Genomic DNA, 9,148 nt, shown 5'->3' on the forward strand with positions numbered 1-9,148 from the left:
AAAAATCAGGAATTCAAGGTACATATCTAAACATAATAAAAGCAATATACAGCAAACCAGTAGCCAATATCAAACAAAATGGAGAGAAGCTGGAAGCAATCCAACTAAAGTCAGGGACTAGACAAGGCTTCCCACTTTCTCCCTACCTATTCAATATGATACTCGATGTCCTATCCAGAGCAATTAGACAACAAAAGGAGATCAAGGGGATACAAATTGGAAAGGAAGAAGTCAAAATATCACTATTTGCAGATAATATGATAGTATATATAAGTGATGCTAAAAATTCCACCTGAGTACTCCTAAAGCTTCAATGAAGTACCTGAATATAAAATTAATTCAAACAAATCAGTGGCCTTTCTCTACACAAAGGATAAACAGGCTGAGAAAGAAATTAGAGAAACAACACCCTTCACAATAGTCACAAATAATAGGAAATGCCTTGGTGTGACTTTAACAAAGGAAGTGAAAGATCTGTATGATAAGAACTTCAAGTCTCTGAAGAAAGAAATCAAAGAAGATCTCGGAAGATGGAAAGATCTCCCATGCTCATGGATTGGCAGTATCAATATAGTAAAAATGGCTACCCTCCCTAAAGCAATCTACAGATTTAATGCAATCCCCATTAAAATTCCAATGCAATTCTTCACAGAGTTAGAAAGGACAATTGGCAAATTCATCTGGAATAACAAAAAACCTAATATAGCAAAAACTTTTCTCAATGATAAAAGAACCTCTGGTGGAATCTCTATGCCTCACCTCAAGGTGTACTACAGAGCAATTGTGATAAAAGCTGCATGGGACTGAAATAGCAACAGACAGGTAGACCAATGAAATAGAATTGAAGACCTAGAAATGAATCTACACTCCTATGGTCTCTTGACCTTTGACAAGGGAGCTAAAACCATCCAGTGGAAAAAAGACAGCATTTTCAACAAATGGTGCTGGTACAACTGGTGAGTATCATGTAGGAAGAATGCAAGTTGATCCATTCTTATCTCCTTGTACAAAGCTCAAGTCTAAGAGGATCAAGGAACTCCACATAAAACCAGAGACACTGAAACTTATAGAGGAGAAAATGGGGAAAAGCCTCAAAGATATGGGCACAGGGGAAAATTTCTGATCAGATCAGCAATGGCTTGTGCTCTAAGATCAGGAATTGAGAAATGGGTCGTCATAAAATTGCAAAGCTCCTGTAAGGCAAAAGACACTGTCAATAAGACAAAAAGGCCACCAACAGATTGCAAAAGTATCTTTACCAATCCTAAATTTTATAGATGACTAATATCATATATATATATATATATATATATATATATATATATATATAAAGAAGATGGACTCCAGAAAATAAATAACCCTATTAAAAAATGGGCTACAAAGCTAAACAAAGAATTCTCTACTGAGGAACACTTAATGGCTGAGAAGCATCTGAAAAAATAATGTTCAAAATCCTTAATCATCAGGGAAATACAAATCAAAACAACCCTGAAATTCACCTCACACCATTCAGAATGGCTAAGATCAAAAATTCAGGTGACAGTAGATGCTGGCGAGGATTATGGAGAAAGAGGAACACTCCTCCATTGTTGGTGGGATTGAAAGCTTGTACAACCACTCTGGAAATCAGTCTGGAGGTTCCTCAGATAATTGGACATAGTAGTACTGGAAGATCCAGCAATCCCTGTCCTGGACATATACCCAGAAGATGTTCCAACTGGTAATAAAGACATATAGTCCACTATGTTCATAGCAGCCTTATTTATAATAAATAGCCAGAAGCTGGAAAGGACCTAGATTTCCCTCAACAGAGGAATGGATACAGAAAATGTGTTGCATTTATACTGTGGAGTACTTAGCAATTAAAACAATGAATTTATGAAATTCTTAGGCAAATGGATGGATCTGCAGAATATCATCGTGAGGTAGCCCATTCACAAAAGAACACATGATATGCACTCACTGATAAGCAGATATTAGCCCAGAAACTTAAAATTTCCAAGATACAACATGCAAAACACATGAAACTCAAGAAGAAGGAAGACCCAAGTGTGACTATCTTGCTCCTTCTAAGAATGGGGAACAAAATACCCATGGAATGAGTTACAGAGACAAAATTTTGATCTGAGACAGAAGGAAGGGCCATCTAGAGACTTCCCCAACCGGGGATCCATCCTATATACCAACCGCCACCAAACCCAGACACTATTGCCTATCCCAGAAAGATTTTGCTGAGAGGACACAGGCAAATATAGAAATGGATGCTCACAGTCATCTATTGGATGGAACATAGGGTTCTTAATGAAGGAGCTAGAGAATGTACACAGGAGCTCAAGGGATCTGCAATCCTATAAGAGGAACAACAATAAGAACTAACCAGTACCCCCATAGTTCGTGTCTCTAGTTGCATATCTAGCAGATGATGGCCTAGTTAGCCATCAATGGGGGGAGAGACCCTTGGTCTCATGAAGATTATATGCGCTAGTACAGGGGAATGCCAGGGCCAAATAGCTGGAGTGGGTGGGTTGGGGAGCAGGGCAGGGGGAGGGTATAGGGGGCATTGTAGATAGCATTTGAAATGTAAATGAAGATAATATCTAATAAAAAATAGAAAATTTATCACATTATCAATTTCCTCATTATCCTACTAACAGAATATTAGTGATACAAAAAGTTTAAATGAAATAATTTTATCATATTTTATATCATTTTAGTAAATTTGGGCCATCATTATCATCGACTTACTTTGCATCTACTATAGTAAAGGCAAAGCTTCAATAAGTTGACTAATACTATCAACAAAACATTAGTGTCAAATTGGAAATAGAAACGAAATGATTATCAAGCAATTATTGTCACTCATTCACAAACATTGTCATAGGTCACTAGTTTGTTTGCCCCCAAATTTAACTTTTGGTAACATTTACCCATATCTAGGAAATACTGTGAATTGACCAATATTAATTTGCTATGTATTTGAAACAGCTTAGATTGGATTGTTTTGTTTTATGAGTTGAATTGACATTGAATTATTAAATTCTTGGCATCTAAAATTTAATTAAAAATAAAATATACAAGATATAGTAAAAATAACAAATAATATAATATTCTCTATATTTTACAAACGTTTGTATTGATATTAAACACATTCTAGTTTATTTTACTGATAAGAACTTACATAGTTTCTAATAATTCATCATGAAAGACGTTTGCATGTCTTAACATGATATATTTTTTTGTAAATTATTGGTTATATCAATAGAAACACACACATACTTACACACACACACACACACACTTTTCTCAATTTTTTGGATGGAAAAGTACATAGGTAAAAATACTTAAAATCATACAAGTAGGTTAAAACACAAGATACAAAATGTAAGCTAGAATAAAAATTTCAATTTAGAGAGAATATCTAGAATGATCATATGAAATACTGATCCTCAAACTGTGTAAATATACAGTTGAAATTACACAAATCTGTGGATTATTCATCTAATCTCCTGTGCTTGTTTTAGCATTCTTCACAACATTCTTTAAAATGAAATAACATATGTATGCTTGAACTGATGAGGGGCAACTACAAAATTGCAGTTCATATACACAGTGGATTAATAACACTTATGAAAACATAATTTTGTCATTTGTAGCTGATCAATAGAACAGGAAAGTCATTAGATTTAGTTTAGTCCAGCACAAAAGGATAAATTGACTTGCATCATGTGATCTAAAATTATTATTCCCATCAAAGTTGATCTTAGAATGGTAGCTCCAAATGCTGAGTAGTAACAACTGGCTGAAAAGATACAGAAATATTTATTAATGAATGCTAAGTAATAGCTAACAATATGAGTTTGGGTATTTGATATCTGGTGATAAGAATAACATCTTAAATGTAAAACTTAAGAAAACATTTATCACACCTGAATTGAAAAATATGTTCATGCTAAAATCAGAATATGTGTGTGTGTGTGTGTGTGTGTGTACACACACACACACACACACACACACACACACACATATATCATATATATATATATATATATATATATATATATATTATTCCTAAAATGTAAATATTTTGTATCACCAGGAGCTAGAGAAAGTATCCAAGGAGCTAAAGAGATCTGCAACCCTGTAGGTGCAACAACATTATGAACTAACCAGTACCCCGAAGCTCTTGACTCTAGCTGCATATGTATCAAAAGATGGCCTAGTCGGCCATCACTGGAAAGAGAGGACCATTGGACATGCAAACTTTATATGCCCCAGTTCAGAGGAATGCCAGGGCCAAAGGGTCAAAGGTTGGGAATGGGTGTGTAGGGGAGTGGGGGGGGAGGGTATGGGGGACTTTTGGGATAGCATTGGAAATGTAATTGAGGAAAATACATAATAAAAAAATATTTAACAAAAAAGAAAAAAAGTAAATAATTTTTAAAATATAACTCTGAAATTAAATGTTGAATGTCTTAGTATTCAGTTGCAGTAAGGAAAAGCTTACCACTGATGTTAATGAATCAAGAATTTGATTTTCTGGCTTTGCTTTCTTAGGTTGTTTTAGTTCTCTTTATCCGTTTTCTTATATATTTCATATCTAGTTCGAGAATCATATCTTATCTTTGATTATTTGTCACCAACTTCCGTGATTTCGTTCTAAATTTTGCTTACATCAAAAATGCTCAATATTCTTAAAAGCATTATGTGTCTATAAAGTACCTCATGTCTGTGAAAGATATACATTTTCAATTCACTAGTTGCTACCTGTCATTTAAGTGAACAATGTACATCTTACTTCTTTGCATATGTGGTTGTAGTCTAGCATTTCATTTAAAGAAATAAACAAGAGAGATTTTTAAAAATTAAATTATTTTTTACATTCCATATTCCATCCCCTGCCCCTTCATCCACCTTCTGAATCCTCCACCTCCCACACCTCCTCCTCATCACCACTGTCTCCACATGGATGTCCCCACTCTCTACCCCACCTGACCTCTAAATTCCCTAGTGGCTCCAGTCTCCTCAGGATTAGATGCATCATCTCTGAATGAACACAGACCCGAAGTCTTGTACTGTATGTGTGTTGGAGGCCATATATCAGCTGGTGTATGCTGTCTGTATGGTGGTCCAGTGTTTGAGAGATCTTGGAGGTCCAGATAATTGAGACTGCTGGTCGTCTTACAGTATTGCTCTTGTCCTCAGCTTCTTGGCTCAGGGGCTAAGAGCATTGCTACTCTTTTGAAAGTCCTGAGTTCAAATCCCAGCAACCACATGGTGGCTCCCAACTCTCTGTAATGAGATCTGATGCCCTCTTCTGGTGCATCTGAAGACAGCTATTGTGCACTTAGATATAACAAGAAAGATTTTAATGATGAGAAGTAATGGAAAAGCAGGGCCAAATATTGTTCTCTACATATTTCAGAAACTTTGAGCCTATCAAATTTCAAACATAGGTTTTGCCTACACAAATCAGATAATAAAAACTCCAGTGTGTAGTTGAGAGAGGTGCATATAATATCCCAGTTCCTAGAAACAGAACTATTAAAAATTAGGACTAATGGGGCATGGGAAATTCAATTTTCTTAGAAATTATAACCTCCAGTAGGTTTACCATGGTCCAGCTAATGAGTATATTGAAGACAAAAACTGTAATGCATGCTTTATATTTAATGCATGTATAAAATTCTCAAGGTATTAGTAGAAACATTTTTAAATGTAATAAAAATATAAAATAAAGAGAAGAAATAGAAACATAAAAGAAGAAAAGCAAAATAAAGGGATAATTAGACTATTTCATATAATAACTCAATAAAGTCCAACTACACACACACACAAAACACACACACACACACACACACATACTTGCATCAATTATATTTATTATTCTTTCCAAAAAGCCTGAAATGTGTGGTTCTTTTCCACCATTCTTAGTTCTGTGGGTATGTTTCTTAGTCAGGGTTTCTATTCCAAGACAAAATATCATGACCAAGAAGCAAGTTGGGGAGGAACGGGTTTATTCAGCTTACATTTCCACACTGCTGCTATCACCAAAGAAAATCAGGACTGGAACTCAAGTAGGTCAGGAAGCAGGAGCTGATGCAGAGGCCATGAGGGGATGTTCCTTACTGGCTTGCTTCCCCTGGCTTGCTCAGCCTGCTTTCTTATAGATCTAAGACTACCAGCCCAGAGATGGTACCACTCACAAGGGGAACTCCCCACATGATCACTAATTGAGAAAATGCCTTACAGCTGAATCTCATGGAGGCATTTCCCCAACTGAAGCTCCTTTCTCTGTGATAACTCCAGCTGTGTCAAGTTGACACACAAAATTAGCCAGTACAGTATGTAATAAAGAACTAGAGTGTCTACTTTAAAATATAACAATATGCTTTACTTATTGTTCCTTTCTATTTTCAAATTTAAGGATTTCTTCTAGTCCAAAAACAAAATGAAAGGAATGGAATTAATATATTTCAACACTTCTACTTTATAGTCATACCAAAAGTCCTAAATGAGTTCTTTGCATAATACATAATTTTGGAGTCATTTCATGATGGCTGGGAGTAATTCAATTACATACACCAAATCTTTCCAACAACAATAATAAGAAATCTTTAGTGCTGTTTATTGCAATGTCAACCTAATTTTGGACTGTACGCTCACATTTCTTTCTACATAGCTGGTTTGGCAGCTACATCAAAGGAAATGCTACATAGTAATCTCACTACAGCCAGTTCACACTTTGGGGTGTTCATCAGAATTGTCCATTCCCTTTATTTATCTTAACTGTCATTCTCTATTTCCATTTACTTTGTAGTGTTCCAAAATCTTTGAACTGGCTTCTTTCCAGCATGCTTGTTTAGGTAACTTATTCATGTCTTATGATGTGCATGTCAAAATTCTGGCACTCTATTCAATTAATTATACTTCTCCATATAGTTTATTGCCCATAACATAGTCCTGTCCAACAAACATAGACACGGATAGCCCCCACACTGTAAGATACTGTTAAAAAGAATCTGTACATGTAGAAGGAAACATGTTCCATCAATAACGATTAAAATGCAAAATAAACCTGTGGCTCATGAACTAAAAGTACCCAGAGTTGTATACCATGGAGGATGAAAAAACAACACGCTGGATATTTGAGAAACATGAATCCTAATCTAGCTGGTGGAAAGAGCAAGCCTACATTCATAGCAGGTGCAGATGTTCTTATTATATACACTCAAAGTTCTCAAGAATTGGGAAAGATAACATTCTATCTGATGCTGAGATACTGGACTGTGGTCCTAAAGCCAGCATTTTTACACTAAATAATAACATAAATAAAATTGGTCCAAACAGAGAGAAATGAAGAATAATAATGGAGAAAAATCATCAAATCTAAAGGACTATCCCACACATTATTAATGAAATTATAAATATCTAGAGAAACAAATAAAAATGTTAACACTTTAAATATAAAACATTGAGAGATTCAACACACAAAGCCTTAAGTAAATTCAGAAATGGGCAGATGTGTTCAAATTATTGTGTCTTTTACAGTAGTAGTTCCTTCTTGACAATTGTAAAATAAGAAATTATTTTCTATTTTTGTTCTCTTGAGAGAAATATGTGATTCTAAGACTAAAAGACTAAGAAGTCCACTTGACATGAAATAAGAGGGTGTAAACAAGTTAAGCAAAATGCCTGTCTACATGAATTACCATACTGTATAGACTAAGTACACACTCAATATTTGCACACGAAGAAAGTTTTTGCACAACTGATACATATTTATAATAATAAAACTTAACAACTTAGGACAATAACTAACTCAGCCCCTAACAGATTTACAAAGCATTTCTTAAAAGTCAGAGTGAGGATTTTCAAGTATGGTTATAATCACTATGATTACAGATGCATGTGTGTTCTGCTGTACTCATTTCTATTTATTAGCTTCATAGATTACTCTGCACAAAAATGTAAAAATAGGAAATACACAGAAGGAAGCTAACTTCATGTGTTACCTAATTTTATACTGAAAGAAACCTAAGGAAGGCAAAGAACTCAAAGCAACTGATAAGCAACTCAGCATAGTATGGGACATATAAACAAACAAAAAATATTTCTTCGTATTGGCAACAAAAACATAGAAAGTTAAATGTAAAAAGTTACATTTTGTGCCCCTACTGAAGAAATAAATTTATAAATGTAACGTTTATAAATTATAATTATTGATGTACAAAGTCATTTCCTTGAAATTGTTAGATGGAACCTGTAAATGGAATTTAATGAATCTATGTTAGGAGCTGAAACACCTGCATAGCAAATTGACCCACAGTCTGTTATGTATATCTCAATATGTAATAACTTTTACATTAAAAGGCATATATATTATGTGGCAGTGAAGAGATTTACTAAATAATGTCTAACATATTAAAACTGTATTTCAACAAAGCTGCCCACAATGGTCATGCATCACATGACTATTATTCCTTTTCTTCTTAATATTTAGTTACTGAAATGGGCATCTAAGCTCCAGTTTCTGGCGAGGATTTCATTCATAGAGAGCAAAATTGTATGCTAAATTTCTTGAAAATTTAATTATGTATAGTATCATTTTTTCAGCTTCTGGCTGTCACAAATATGGCCACTATGAACATAGTGGAACACGTGCTCCTGGGGAATTGTGGGGATTCTTTTGGGTATATTCCCCAAAAAGTGGTATAGCTGGGTCTTCAGGTAGATCTATTTCAAATTTTCTGAGGGACCTCCAGATTTATTTCAAGAGTGGTTGTACCAGTTTGCAATCCCACCAGCAATGGAGGAATGTTTCTCTTTCTCCACATCCTCTCCAACATGTGTTATCACTTGAGGTTTTGATCTTAGTCATTCTGATTGGTGTAAGGTGGAATCTCAAGGTCATTTTGCAATGCATTTCTTTGATCACTAAGGACTTTGAACATTTCTTTAGGTGCTTCTCAGCCATTTGAGATTCTTCAGTTGTGAATTCTTGGTTTAGTTCTATACCCCCCCTTCCCCCCCTTTTTTTTTAATAAAGTTGCTTTTTTTTGTTGTCGTTTTGTTTTGTTTTGTTTTTGGTGTTTAACTTTTTGAGTTCTTTATATATTTTGGATATTAGCCATCTATTAGATGTGGGGTT

The sequence above is a fragment of the Mus caroli genome, unplaced genomic scaffold, assembly GCF_978045245.1.
Source record: "Mus caroli unplaced genomic scaffold, Mus_caroli_1 scaffold_1, whole genome shotgun sequence".
NCBI lineage: Eukaryota > Metazoa > Chordata > Mammalia > Rodentia > Muridae > Mus > Mus caroli.